This window comes from Macaca nemestrina, chromosome 1, assembly GCF_043159975.1.
Source record: "Macaca nemestrina isolate mMacNem1 chromosome 1, mMacNem.hap1, whole genome shotgun sequence".
NCBI classification, from domain to species: Eukaryota; Metazoa; Chordata; class Mammalia; order Primates; family Cercopithecidae; genus Macaca; species Macaca nemestrina.
The window spans coordinates 115530895-115546615 of NC_092125.1; the positions used below are offsets into that span (position 1 = coordinate 115530895).

The 15721-nt window shown below is 50.0% G+C and overlaps 1 long non-coding RNA gene across 1 annotated transcript; it reads left to right on the forward strand.

The window, feature by feature from the left end:
• The first annotated feature begins 3757 nt into the window (after nucleotides 1-3757).
• LOC139356733 (uncharacterized) lies at nucleotides 3758-7461 on the forward strand. The gene is made up of 3 exons (XR_011609104.1): nucleotides 3758-3913; nucleotides 4478-4638; nucleotides 7025-7461. It is a non-coding gene; the product is annotated as an uncharacterized lncRNA (long non-coding RNA).
• The last annotated feature ends 8260 nt before the right edge of the window (nucleotides 7462-15721 follow it).

Genomic DNA, 15721 nt, shown 5'->3' on the forward strand with positions numbered 1-15721 from the left:
CCCACTTGTATCAATGGTCTGTGTGCCTCCAGAAGGCCTGAATTACCAGGCTGGGTTGCCCTGGATGGGAGGTGGGAAAGTTAAACCAGGCCAAGGACGTCAGGATCTCAGCCTTTGGAGGAATAATATCACCCCTCCCCACCCGTGCTCCGTAGGGCTAAGGGCTAAGGGATGAGTTGACCCAAGCAAATGGTCCTGAGTTCAGTCAATGGCCATTTGGTTTGAGGGCTGCATTTCATTTTAGCACTGGGGATGGCAAACATGCAGAGTGAAAATCATCCATCTGTCCATCCACCTATCCTTCCATCCATCCATCCATCCATCCATCCATCCATCCACCTATCCTTCCATCCATCCATCCATCCATCCATCCATCCATCCATCCATCCATCCATCCATTCATCTATCCATCCTTTCTTCACTCCTTCCTTCTTTCCTTCCTTCCTTCCTTCCTTTCTCCTTCCTTCCTTCCTTCCTTCCTTCTATTCATCCATCCATCCATCTATCCATCCATTCATCTAACAAACTGAGCCTTGCTCAGAGCTTGGCACCGGGGAACTCTGGGAGGCAAAAGCCAGATCATCTTGAACCTCTGCAACCCAGTCAGGGAAGCAGATTTTAATTGGGTAGCACAATACAAGCAAAATTGCAGCAACAAAAAACGCTTCGAAGAACAAAGACATAGCCTTCTAAAATGAGGATTTGACCTGGTCGAGGAGGTCTGAGGGAAGAGTAGGTAATGAGCAGAGGAGTGGAAGGATCACTAGGAGAGAACAGCACCTGCCAAGGCTCCTGGGGTGTGCAGCAGCATGTCAATGACAGCGGCAGAGGCATGTGAGTGTGGCTGGGCTGAGAGAATGGGAAGGAGTGGGGAGCACAGTGAGCCAGAGCCCGGGAGGCCAGACCAGGCAGGGCCCTGGGCTTCACTCTTCTGAAGACAATGGAGAGGAAAGTGGTTGTGGGCTTTGAGTAGAGGTTTAGGAGCTCAGGCTTACATTTCCAAGAGGTCCTGCCCCTGGGAGTCTCGGTGCTGAGAGCCAGCTGGCTCCAAGGTCTCCCAGCACCAACCTGTTCAGCTGCTGAGAAGCTGGCACTACCCACAGGGTGCTCAGTGTCCTGCTGCCTGGCTCTCCAAACCATGGGCCTGGAGGGGCCTCGCTGCATGCGCGCACACACACACACACCACACACACACACACACACACACACACACACACCCCACACAGTCCAGCTGCAGTCACTCAGGGTAAATAGATAGAATTTGTAGGGTTTGGGGACTTCCCTGCATGTGCAGGTGAGCTGAGGCCCCAGTACATTCCAGTAACCTGGAAACAGGGTGCAATCCTAGGTAGAGAGCTTGGCGGAAGTGTTTTCCCATTTCTTGCTGCAGCCGTCCTGGTCCTGGCCTGGTTGTTGGGCTAAGCTAGGAATCCACTAATCTCTTAAAGGGCCAGCTCTCAGATTTTACTGCCTGAAAGCTTCCTATACCATCTCTGTGATACTGGAGTGCCCAGGATCTCTGTGACCACAGCAAACACACATTGGGTGGGCCCACACTGACCTCCCAGCAGCAGTGAAGAGGGTAGGCAGAGGTCCCATCCCTGCCCCATGATTCAGAGGTGAGGACTTAGATTCTGGAGATTTGAATGAGCAATGCTCAAGGCCTCAGGCTCAGCCAGGCACAGAGCTGAGCCCCAAATCCCACACTCCACAGGCCACAAGGGAGATGACTGGACAACACGGACCTTTCCCCACCTTGCCCATCACTGTTGTAGGACATTGTGCTATTGGGAAGGAGGAAGGGGGAAAAGGTAACCCCAGATTCTTAGCAGGAGAATGACACTCTCCCCTCTATTCTGCACAATTAGACCTGAACAGCTTTATGGAAACCTAGAAACCAGTGCCAACATCGGCTCAGGGAGAATCAGACCATCCCAGAAGGGCTGCCATGCCAGGACAGTACCTGTGCTCCAGTTACCCATGGAGAGGCCAAGGGCAGATGGATTCTCTGACTGTAAGACGCCAGGGACAATTTCTTGACATAGCAACCCTTCTGTGGGCTCCAGGTTTTGTAGACTTTTCACCACTGACGGCCAGGGAAGCCATGGTTTTAGAAGGCCACAAGCTGAAGCAATGAAGGCCACCAAGAGTTGAAGGACGGACTAAAGTGAGCTTCCGGAAGGGAAAGGCTAAGGCAGCTGGAACTCTGGCTGTTATTAGACACATGTGGTCCTCCCTGCCAGCACTGCCATGGCAGAAGGCAAGGGGGCCCTGAATAACCGTCCGTACCTGTCTGATGAGGTGTCGCTGCCTCTCAGCAAAAGCCTGGGGACTCCCATCAGCACTAGTCTGTCTTTCTCAATGTCCCACTCACTTCTGAAGCGTGAAGATTCCCCGCCAAGACTCCAAACATGGAGCAAACAGGATGGATGAGGACAAGAGGAGGTGAAAGCCCTGGGACTGCTGTAGGCAAGAAGAGGCCCAAGGAGGCAGGTGGGAGATCACGCTGGGGCAGGGCCTGTCCCAGGTGGGTGCCAGATGAATGGGGGCAAAGAGAGGAACAGCTCCCCAGTGGTCTCCAGGGATGGGGGCTGCTATGACGGACAGGCCTAACCTGTGGCCACACTGTACCCATGGAGAGTGGCCTGGGAAGACATAAACAGAGGCCCCACAGCCATACACCCACTGAGACCACTTTGGGGAAAGGGCCCATTCCAGGCCAGAGGGGCTCTCACTGGATGACGACGGACTGAGGTGAATGAGGTTCTGGGCTGGTGTGAGCCATTACCAGGTGTTCAGGAGACTCTGGTCTAGCCCCACGTCCACTCTGCTCTATCCCCACTCCTCCCCATCTCTGAGTTTCTCTCCAGAGCAATTTAGGACTACCTCCCACCCCACTCCAACCCTACTCTGGCCTCAAATTGAGAGGCCCCTCCTGGGAGTCAAATTCGCTCTGTCATCTTCTTCCTCCTGCAGCTCTACTGGAGTGGAGCTGGGACACCGTCCTCTGAGTGTCCCCCAACAGGGCACGAGGCCAAGGAGGCTTGGTGTTGGCGTTTGCTGTCTCAGATCAGCTGGGTGGCGAGGGATTCTGCACGCCCTCTCCTCTAACCACAGTGGGTGGGTGTAACATTCCACAGGTGTCCCAGAAAACTTCTTTCCCAGAGCTCCAGAGAAAACATCTCTCTAGAAGAGGAACCTGAACTGGCAGGACCAGGAGCCCAAGCTTCCCACGCTGGGCACAGATGCCCTCCCTGGTGGTTCATCTCCCATGCAGGGCCTGGGCATAGCCCAGCTCTCCCCGACAGGGGCTCCACCCACGCCCACCCTGCCTTGACCAGGTCCCAGGGGGATGCAGGTCCTCAAAGAGGGCAAAGCTTACTGGCTGCCATGAAGCTGGGAAGAGGGAGGATGGGATGGCACTACCTTCCCCCAAATGCCAGCTTCCAGCTCACTCTCTTATTGGTGATTTCCACCCTGCTCTGTGCTCCTGACCTCACATGCCTGGACTGTCAGAACACAGCCCATCCTGTGTCCAGACAGGAGGCGAGTGCATGTCGAGGGCATTGGGAACGCTCCTCTAAACTCTCGTCCAGCTGTCTGCCCATATTCCCGCGAGTCTTCCTCTATATCAAGGGTCCTCATGTGGGGTGACCATGACTCCATTTCCAGTGGCCTGCGGCTACAAGGCTCACGTGCAAGTGCGTGCGTGTGTGTGTGTGTGTGTGTGTGTGTGTGTGTACAGAGAGACCTCTGACCCGGGTATCAGGCTCCTCAGTGTCCTTGGCAGTCACCCCCCAAGGCCTCAGCATCTCTGTGGAGTCTAGGGAAGGGGGAAGCCTCTCTAAGGCCTCCCTGGTGGAAGCCTGGAAGAAAAGGAAATCTTCCTTCCTACGCACAAATTAGAAGCTAGGTGAGAAAATGAAAAACTGCCTTCATTCCCATCCTACCCCTTACCTTTACCCTCCACCAGGTTCCCAGCCCTAGCGAGCAGATGCAAACCCCTGGGCAGATGACCTGGGGCAGGTTCTCATGGTCTAAGAACCTGGGAACGGCCTGAGGCAACCCCTCCCTACCCCATGCTCAGAGAAGTCCCCCAGTGCATGGACGAGTTTATATTTATTGACGTCAGTGGTTCCCAAATTTATTATCTCTAGGGTGCTTTTTGATGTTTAGCACCTATTAGCCTAGGGCACTAGCTGCCATGGAACTCACTAGAAATCACTGTGCCAGAGAAATTTCCAACCTAGAAATGTCCCGGTAGGGGATTCTCATTTCCCCACTTGGGGGTCAAATGATCAAGGGCTTTGCACACATACCCGCAGGGCTCTCACAGAATCAAAGTGCTTTGTTAAAGAGGTGTTTTTGGGTGTGCATCTGGAAAGCAGCTTTTGTGTTCCCTTATTCAACAGATATTTATTGAGCTTCTTTATTACCTTTCCCTTTATTAAATAATTGCTTCCTATGTACTTTTCAGCTGGGTCCACAGGAAGCAAGCATTTCCCAGCAGGACCAACACATTCCTGAGCCTTGGGTCCTGAATCCTTTACTTACTGTCACCTTCGCAAAGTTGGAGGAAATTTCCAAATAAGTTGTCCTGGTCAAACACAGGGCCCAGCAAGACAAAGGCCCAGGCTGGTTAGAGTTGGGTGTATGTGGGAAGGGAGGACAGACAGGCGGGAAAGCTGTAGGATGAGGAGGACGGGGCTTCAGAGGCAGTGAGGGAGGCCCCTGTGAAAGCAGGCCTGTGAGGTGGGAGGCAATCCTGCGGGGCATGGTGGGCCTGGCCAGGACAGGAAGCTCCACAGGAGCCCCAAAGGCTGATGGAGCTGGGTTCTAGCAAAGGCTGAGGGAGGAGAGGAGGGTGAGTGGTTCTTTCTCTCCACTGGGCAGGGAGCTCCCAAGCTCAGTCCAGGTATGAGCACCCTCCCGAGCAGAGGGCTAAGGAAGCAGAGGTGGTTGGGGAGGAATGGTGGAAGGGAAGGGCCGGGGGGACAGAGCCATGACAGATACCAGCGGCTGCAGCGGCAATGGGTGTTGAGGGTCCACGCTGAGCCACCCAGCAGCTACCAGCCTACAGAGGCTCCCAGAGCCCCTTGCTGGTGACATCAGACCTCAGCACCCTTTTACGTGGAATTGAGAATGCCTGGCAGAGGTGGGCCTAACACAGTTCTCAAAGGATGAATCATCCAGGAACTGGTTGGAAATGCAGATTCCTGGGTCCTACCTCCAACCTGCTGAATTAGAAATCCAGGGGTGGGGCCCAGGCATCTGTGTTTTTCCAAGACCTCCAGGGGATTCCCGTGCATACTCAAGTTTAAAAACCACGAGACTAATGGAATCCCTGACATGACAACCCCTGCCTTAGCATCCTACCGAGGGCTGGGATCAGGGCAGGCTGGGCCGGTAAGACTGGGCCTCTGAGAGCCAGACTGAGCAGAACTCAGGGCCACAGGAAGCTGGAATGGTTTGCCTCTGTGAGTCACGCCCTGCCTGAAGGGAAACCCCACAGATGAAAGGCAGCTGTCCTGCTGGGTTTTGCAGCCTGGCTTCTTGGACCTGGATGGTGGAAGCAGTGCCTCAGCTCCTCCACAGACCCACAGGCCCAGAGCTGGCTGGGGCCTGGGGCACAGCCACATGCAGGGACATCCTTCCTAACTCCAAAAAACGGAATGCTTTATTCAAATGTCTGACAGTCCTACAGCACCTGCCACCATTCATTCATCTAACATTTGTCCCCTACCAACCATGCATCAATTAGTGTTAGACCCTGGATACACCACAGTTAATGAAGCAACAGGGCCCCAGCTCTCATGGAGCTTACAATCTAGTGCAGACTAGTGAAAAAAAATGGTGCTGAGCTCTTTATCTATTTATTTATTTAGAGGCAGGGTCTCGCTCTGTCACCCAGGCTGTAGTGCAGTGGCACGAACAAGGCTTACTGTAGCCTCAACTTCCCGGGCTCAAGGGATCTTCCCACCTCAGTCTCCCAAGTAGTTGGAACCACAAGTATGTGCCACCACGTCTGGCTAATGTACATATATTTTGCAGAGACGAGGTCTCACCATGTTGCCCAGGTTGGTCTCGAACCCCTGAGCTCAAGTGATCCTCTCACCTCAGCCTCCCGAAGTACTGGGGTTACAGGTGTGAGCCACTGCACCTGGCCTGAGTTCTTTATTGATCTATTTATTGATTTTTCTATCCATGCACATGCCTGACCCTTCCTCTCTCCATCCATCTCTTGGAGCACATGCTGTGTCCCCACCACATTGGGCTAGCACAATGCTTTCTGCCACGCAGGGCCCAGGTCTCAGTGTTGCACATTGCTGCACCAGCAAACCAGGAAGTGAACGTGACCGGCACACCACACCCCTCACAGCCCTGCGCAGGAGGGAGGAGAGCAGATGGGCATGGTTAAGCAGAAGCCAGAGGGTCTTGGTGGCCACATTGATTCTTAGTCCTGGTCACTCTTGGTAGCACGGGGAATAGGTACAAGGAAGAGGTACAAGGAAGAGGTATAGGATACAGGACCCCTTACCAGATGCCAAGGAAAGGGATAAAAACCATTTGCCATCTGCATTTTATACTTTGTCTCATCCAGTGGACAACAGCACCTCATCAGATTGCCTCAGGTGCTGCCAAAGCTTCTTTTCAGTGCTGTTCTCAGCAGTGTTTACCAGGAACTCAAGACTGGTTGGCCTGGAGTATCTGTTGCCCATCAGTCAAACAGTAGAGCAGTACAGTATGGTGGGTGGGTGTGTGGTCCGTAGAGTCAGACTGACCAGAATCGGTCCGGATCCACCACCTGTTTACTAACTGCATGACCTCAGACAAACCACTTTCTGCATCTTATATAGTTTCCTCATTCCCACTATTAAAATGAGCATACTAATAAAGTCCACCTCCTAAGATTAATATCAGGATTACACTGATAAATATGCATAATTTATTGAGTAAATAATAAATGTTAGAATGTATCATTACTGGCAGGTTTGATGACAAGTCTTGTATTTCTTACACATAGGCTTAGTATTTTCATGCGGCAGATGACACCTCAGATCTCACCACAGAGTCTCTGGCCTGAGACCTCCTGCAGGACTAACTCCCCCTTGACTCGTCCACCTGGCCAAGCAGCATCCGTGGGAAGGTGCCTGTGGATGTTCAGAGATCCACAGAATAGGCCCATAGAGTTGACTATTCCAAATTACTTGCTACCGTACGTTTTAACAAGTTGAGGCTGGATAAGACCCGTCTTTGTGAGATCATCTGAACAGATGAGAGAAAAAACAGAGCTGAGCGTGGTTTCCAATCCTCCTGCATGGCCATCTCCTGTATGCCTCTCGTGGGAGTGTCGGGACCTCAGCTTTTCTCTTCTGGAAAGCCGCTTGGCAGCACACAGGGAGCAGTAAATGAGTTCATGCCCTTTGACCTAGTAACTCCAATTCCAGGAATCTACCTCAAGGAAATAAGCGTAGAGGTGCACAGAATTTTATGAGTTTGTCCACCATAGCACTGTTTGTGTCTTAACGTACGAGCAAATGTCAAATACAAGGGAAATGATTAAAGGAGCTACATGTCTATGACAGAGTATTATATAGCCTTTAATAATCTCGTCAAAGACAAACAATGAATGTAAAGTTTAATGGAAAGAAATCAGGCCACAAACCTGCTAGCTCCTGTGCCTCCAATTGCTCCTCTGTGAAAGAGAGTGACCTCACCTCACTCAGAGGGTTGCCGTGAGCTTTACTGACACTGCCACTTGCAGTTGCAGGTCCTGCGTCCGGTGGAGTGCAGGTCACCGGGTAAGCACTCAATAAACCGGTTATTATCAGTCCCCAGCAGCTCCCATGAAATAATAACAAACCTTCCCACGTTAACAAGAAGGAACATAAAGCTCAGCGTAGCTGATCAGGGGCTACACAGGTGGAAACAAATGCTGTTTCCGCCTCAGCAAAAGTGGGTGTGGAGTGACTCTCCCAGACCACACCTCTCCCATCGTCACTGGCTAAAACGATACACCACACGGCAGAGCACCTGCCACTTCTCAGAACAGGTTCTCGGACAGTGTTGCTACGAACTCTCAGCAACCCAGTGACCCAGGCCGGGCAGATATTACTCACAGTGCCCAGCCTGACGGAAACGAATTCAAATCCACACACCACCACTTAGCAGCTGTGCGAGCCAAGGCAACTTGCCCTCACAGCACCTCAGATGTCATTTGTTGTTTTAACCACTTCTTGCAGATGCTGCAAAGAGCAGCTATGAAGTGTTCTTTCAACTGCACAATGCAAAGTGACGTTATGGGCCATGTTTTTCAGATAAGGAAACCAAGGCTTGAAGATGCTGGGAAGAAAGCTTTCTTAAGGTCCTGGGATTAGCCAGAGACAAAGTTGGGAAGGACCCAGCTCTTCCAAAGTCTTAATTTTTCTTTTATTTTCTACATAGCTTTATAAAATATAATTCACATTCCATAAAATTCACCCCTTCAAAGTAGACAGTTTAGTTGTCTTTAGTATTATTTAGTATTTAGTAATTCACAGACTTGTACAACCATCAATGCGATCTAATTACAGAACATCTTTACACCCCAAAAGCAACGAGATGCCCGTTAGCGGTCACTTCCATTTCCTCCCAATTCCTTCCACCCTAGGCAGCCACGAATCTTTCTATCCCTATAGATTTACTTAATCTGGACATTTCCTATAAATGGAATTAGACTATGTGATCTTTTGTGAGTGGCTTCTTTCATTTAGTATTGTTTTCAAAGTTTGTTCAGGTTAGCATGAATGACTACTTCATTCTTTTTTATGGCTGAATAATATCCATTGTATAGATATTTTGCTATCTGTTCATCAGTTGATGGACATTTGGGTTGTATCTACCTCTTGACTATTATGAATAATGCTGTTATGAACATTCATAGACAAGTTTTGTGCACACATATGTTTTCAGTTTTCTTGGGCATATACCCAGGAGTGGAAAGGCTGGGTAATCTCTCTTTACTGTAATATTTCTCAGAACTTTTGACATGTTAATGTGCTTTTTCCAAACTTATTTGGCTGGGAAATTCTTTTTCCAAAAGAGCATCTCAGAAGACTTTGGAAAAGTCTGATTTAGTCTAGCTCCCTCCCTCAGGGGAAACGGAAGCCCAGAAGGGTTCAGCAACCTGCCAAGATCACACAAGCAGGTGAGAGGGGAAGCCATCGCAGCACAGGAAGCCGGAGAAGCTTGTGACTTTTTGCGTGGGAGAGAACTTCCTAAACATAAAGGATACAGAAGAAATCATAAAAGAAAAGGAAGAGAAATATGGCAACATACACAAACATTTAAACTTCTGAACCTCAAGTGTATATAAACAAAATTAGCAAGCAAATGACAATGTTAAAATAGAATACTGCATCTGAGCCCTGGCTGCAAAGGAGAATCGTCCCAAGTCCAGCCAACCATTCTGATGCCCCGGCTTTACCTGCAGACATCGATTTAACTTTTAAAACCTCTCAGATGATGCTGATGTGTATCTAGTGACAACATTTAGAGGGTCTGATATTACATAACTAGCAGAGGAAGACGTGTGAAAAGATCAGTAAGAAAAGTCCTGTGCTTCAACAGTAAAGTGGGCAAAAATAAGCAAAATTTTTTTGCCAGATTTCTCCTTTATTAGGCAAGACAAATGAAAAACAGTTCAACTTCACTATTAACTAAGGAATGCAAGTAATGTACATGGAATGCAAATAATGTACTTTTTATATAATTTGTATATCATTTATGATTATACATCGTTTATATATTATATATTATAATGCAGGTATCATGCTGTGCACAGCTGACATTTTCTTATTTAAGCCTCACAACAAGTCCATGATGTATTCCCATCCTACAGATGAAAAAACCAAAGCGAAGGAGCCTGCCCTAGGTCACACAGCCTGTAAGGGGCAGAGCCCCCAGAGCTTAAACCAAGACACCATGCTTAATCTCCACAATGGGGTGCCTTCTTACCACCAACTCAGACACGATCTCGAAAGCTAACTCTCCATGATGAGGAGGACACAGGGAGCGGGGCACTCTTGCCCAGTACTAGTAGAATTTTTAATGGGTGCCATCTCTCCAGAAGACGACTTGGCAACATGTAGGACAAGTCTTAAAAGTGCCGATGCCCTTTGACCCAGGACTTCTATTGATCTATTCTGCGGATAAGTACAGATGAAGACACAGATTCATGTGCAGACATCTTCTCTTGAATGTGAAGATGAAAGGATTTTTAAATTAATTTCCTTTCTAAACTAGCTTATGTTAAGTTCCTCAAGAGAAAGAGCTGTGAAGTGCTCTGGCCCAACATCACCTTCGATCCTCCAGATTCCTATATGGGCCAAGCAGCTGTTGGGTCTACCAGCTTCCCTGTCCCTGATGCAGCCCAGGCCAGGAATCGCTGCCTTAAGTCCAACCAAAATCTATTTCCTGGCCACTTCTAATCATTCTTTGGTTCCGGTTGGATATGGAACAAGTTTCATTTTTTCCTGGTGACTGATTTTCAACAAGTCAGCTATCAACATTTTGATCAGTTTCCTCTGAATAATACCATTTAGAAGGTATCCTTCTACAGCTAATTTAGCTCTAACTCCTACAACAACCAGGCAAAGTAGACTCTTAAACCCATTTCACAGGACAAGAAAACTGGGTCGGGGAGATCAGTAATTCGCCAAAGGTCACACACAGGTACATGGTGGAGGGATGTGGGAACCCAGGCCTGCCTGAGCTCAGGTTCTTTCTACATTTTCTTTCCCTGAAGAGGTCCCAGGTTTTCTGCCTTCTCTGCACGGACTGATGAATGCGGAGGGAAAGTGACTTCTCTTTCTTTTGTTCTGGGCTCCAGTGTGGCCAGGGATCAAATAGGGCCAGTTTGGCTCCATATCCCATTGGGCCCCTACACCCTGCACAGCTGCCCAGGGGGAGCGCTGGGCCTGCTGCCACCCGATCATGCCTTGGACATTGGGTTTTTATGTAGCTGGACCTGATTCATACTCATCTTGTTAGAGTCATCGTCACTCTGGCTAGACAAAACTTTCTGGACCCTGGTTCTGTCACCAACAAATGTTCTACCCTGCAGTCCAGCGTATTAGTCCATTGACAGGAACATTTGTGAGAAGCAGTGAAATGGTGCCAGGGACTCAGAACCGGAATCAGATTTGGGGGTGAATTCCAGCTCTGACACCTGCTAACATAAGGCCTTGGGTAAAGGAGCCACGCACTTGGAATTTTAACTTTCTGTCCATAATGGAAACAGTGGCAGTACCTAGCACCCAAAGGTAGGGAGCATCATGAGCAGGGGGCAGTGACCTGGCACAGGGAAGTGTAACAGGTGTCAGGCGGACAGTGCCAGTATGGACGTGTGATCCCCACTGTGCGCTGAGAGGGAAATTCTGAACTACTTCTCTTCAATTCCATCCAAGTATGTCCCCTCCGGCCAGCCTGGGTCCCATCCTCTACGAGGGCATGGCTTTAGAGTCCCGGGTCATTGAAGAAGAAGTGTTGCCATGCAGGGTCCAGTCTGGAGGCGTGGAGGAACACTTCTCTTCCCGGAGGCCCAGGACACCATGAGATGTCAGGGGCTGTGCCAGTTCTTGGCACAGATTCCATGCACTATGGAGACTCCCTCCAGGGGCAATGCCATATCTATGGGAGCCTGTAGGTGCCTGGGCAGAGCTGGACACTGTCCTCCACACTGACCCTCTCTTCTTCCCAAAGACGCCTGGTCTGGGAGGCTCCACTGGACTCCATCGGTTCCTTCCACACTCCCCACCTCAACTTTACCCCCATCCTCAAGCCCACAAGGCAGGGTAATCCCAACCCCTCCTGGGGCAGAATAATTCCTTATCTGTTCTTTTTCCCACTATGTATATGGACAAACAACAGCCTTAGCATCCAGAACAGTGTGTCACAAAACAGGTTCTCAGGAAATACCTGTTGAATAAGTGAGTGTGATCAATTTGGATTAGCAAAAAATCTTTTTTACCTCTCAATGCTCCTTGATTTTATAAATTAAAAGCAATGGCTTTCATAACTATTGCTTCTAAAAGGGGGACTTAAAAATCTCTTTTGGAAGTAAAAAATCTGTGTAATGAATTTCTTTCCTTTGTATTCCTGCTGTAACATCCCAATCCTCTTGAAAGCAATGGATGGCTCTGTCTGACCTTGGAGAAGGCTGGTGCAAACATGGAAGCAGTGGGAGTGAAGGGAAAGCCCAAAACACAGTTCAACACACACTCTCCCTGCACAACAGGTGTATGTTGTGTTAATATTATTATTTATCCAAGGATGCCAGGGGCAATGCCACCAACCCATCACTGAACACGTGAGGCGCCACCATCCAGTAGCTGTGAGTCCATCTCCAGCCCCAAGGTCCTGGAGGTCAGAGTCCACAGCTTACACCTATCCCACTGCCCAGCACTTGGCCCAGGGGTGCTGTTTGGATCACTTGAGTTCATGGACAGAAAATTTTTAATATTTAAAAAATATTATTCTTATGTGACCCTTCACCCATCGGATTCCGTGTCGGCTACAGGAGTGTGGTATCAAGGATTTGGCAGAGAAATGGAGGTCCCTGCTGCAGAGTCCTGCGGGAGAGTGAGGCAAGCCCTATGCTTGGGGGTATATGCCCTGCTTTCCAAGCTTTCCAAGCTCTGTGACTTGTGGAAGTCACTTAATGTTCCCTGAGTCTCAGATTCTTCAGCTGCAATAATAGATTGAATAACCAGGAAGTTTTCTTAGCAAGGGGATCCTCCTGGCTTTGTCCTGATTCTGGTATTTCAGGGCCTGTGACAGGCCAGAGGGTAGGCAGACGGCACACACAGGCCTTTCCGGGGCTCTCATCACATGCTATGCGTGGGTCACATCTGACCCAGGTCTGGCAACCATATTCCACAGACAAAAAAATCAGATGATGCTGTCTGGCCATGAGCCAGGACACTGGAAACCAGGTCTCAGGTGCCATGCTTTTCCCGTGTCCATGAGCACTCCACGCAGCTCCACAGGATCCCCCAAAGGCAGTGTGGTCACAGCCCTTCCCCCGCTCCCGGCCTTCCTGAGTCCCACAGGGAGCACCTCTCTGCACTGACTGGACAGATGGCAGCTCCCCCCACTCCACCCCATGTTCCACTCTATCGCCAAGGTGATGCTGAGCACGGGTCTGCAAGAGCAGAAGGCAGGTGCCTGAACTCTCCCAGGTCCATTAGTTGCTAAGTTGGAACTGCCTTACAGCTGGGAGCCTGCGGGGCAAGCAGATACCCACAGGGCCTGGAGAGGGCATCTCCCTCGGGGCAGTCGTGGGGCCTCCATGTTTGCTGGCCTTGTTCTCTCCCCACATGTGGTGGCTGCACCAGCTCACTTGGAGGTGCCCAGGGAGCCCTGCAGGGGAAATGTAGGCAAGGCGACCCTCTCCACAGCTCCTGCAGCAGCTTCCAGAGGCAAGAAACGTGGGCTTCTATAAAGCCATCCCACAGCACACCGCCTGTCCCCCAAACATCCCCTACGTGCCAGCCACAGGATCTAGAATCCACTTTTTGAGCATCTACCATGTTCTAGGGACTGACCTAGGCTATAGAGAAACTGACTGTAGTCCCTCTAGCATGGAACTCACAGTCTAGCTGGGGCACTAACAAATAAAAAGAAAATATAATACGGAGCAACAAGAGCCATTTGAGGGGTATGTGTGGGCTTCTTGTTTTTCATCATGCCTGGGGTTGAACCAGGAAGGCTTTCTAGAGGAGGAGGCTGCTGCAGCCCTAGGTTGAGAAAGGCCAGGAGGCTGCGTCCGCGACTGTATCCTCACTTAGTGCAGAGAATGCCCTCATTGATCAGTGATGTCGGTAACAGAAGGGAGGGTTAGACAGCCCTTGGGCCAGATATCTGCTGACTCTGCCTTAGGCCTTAGTATGAATGAGTACATCAGATTCTTTCCAAGGAAGTGACAAACGAAACTCATATTGTTTTGATTACAGCAGACATTTATTGATTATTTCTTAAATGTCAGGCGTAACCATAGATGATTTCACAACAACCCTTGGAGGTAAGAACTATTTTTATCTCTGTTTTCTAGATGAGGAAATAGAAATCCAGAGAGGTTAAAGGACTTGCCCGTAACCACAGTGGTCAAATGTTAGTTCTGGAAGGAACTTCAGAAATCAACTGCTCTAAACTCTTCTTTGACAGATAAGGAAAGGAAGTCCTAGGAAGAGGCATTTTGCTCATGGCCATTCAGAGCTGGAAGGCTGATGGTGAGAGGAGAGAAAAGGTCGGCAGCTCAGCCGGTCTCAGGGAGGGGCTGTGGGCAGCCAGGGCTTGTCTGGGAGAATCAGGCATTTGTTTAGAGAGAGACAGTGAGTGACTCTGTTGAAGCCCACGAATTATCCCCAGTATCCATTCTCCCTTGTTTCATTTTAGTAATGAACATGGCTGAGTTTAAGATGGACACACATCTGCTCCACCAGAAACTACATTTCCTAGGCTCCTTTGTGGGTGGGCGTGGTCATATGACAAAGTGCAGGCTGAAAGACGTGAACTAAGACACCTCCGGGTCATCTTCCTAAAGACAAGTCGTTGGTCTGCAGGCCTGGCTCCCCTTCCTGCTGTCTGGGAAATGGTGCCACTTGGGGAGCTGCCTTGGACACTTTCGGATGCAGAGATCCACTGCTGGGACCCACAGCTGATTCTTGAATAACCTCCAGGTGCAGAGCTGCCTACCTAAAAGAAAAGCACCTTTGAGGGTCTTACACGGGCAATTACATTGGCCAATTGTATGTACAGCTCAGAAGTGATCTGTGCCACGGCTGCCCTGAGCTAGCTCCATGGACCCACCCAACCACAGGGGCAGAGAAATCTAATCCTGCCACATGCCTAGAAGGGGAAGGACTCTTGGGGAATAGCAATAATGATAATGGGGCTTACTCCACAGTTCTGCCTGGGGCCAGTCCTGAGAAGAGCTGCCCCCTCTTCCCCGAAGCCCAAAAGCCGCAGTCCCTGGAGTCACAGCTCACCACAACTGACCCACAGACCAGTCTGAACACAAGAGGCCTCTTAGATTCCCCTCACTACATAACCTGGCGCGCTCCAGCAGCTCCAGGCAGAGTTCACGGGTATGTGCCCTTGCCTTTGCCTTCCTAGCACCCAACCAGGACCAGACACAGAGTAGAAGTTCATCCCCTAGGTGATGGATAGATGAGTGAATAGAAGGCGGGGTGGGCCAGTAAAGGAAATAATGGCAGAGTTCCTGGGGCCTGCACAAATCTCCTTCCTAAGGGAGGGCTTGCCTGAGGCAAGGCCAGCTTCCTTCCCTGGTCTACGTGCAGCTGAATTTGCAACTCTGGTTTCTTAGCCACGTGTTTTGGATTGTTCTAACTCAACGCTGCAAGCATTGACTGAGCACCTGCCAAGTGCTGGGGCCTTTTCTAGGCTCGTTGGGGCAACAGAAATGAACCAACCTCTTGCTGGAGCTCTTGACCAAGAAGGACTGAGACAAGTACCCAAGAAATGATCCACCCAAGGCAAAACAGCATAAATGCCACAAGACAGAAAGGAAGCAGGTGCTTGGGGAGCACCAAGGAAGAAGCAGTGGTTTCTGCCTGCCAGAGGTGGGAGTGAGGGTGGGGAGTGGGTTAGGAAGATTCCCTGAAGAGGTGAAAAGTGAGCAGGGTCATGCATGATGAGTCCTCCTGCAAATGTGCTTGGG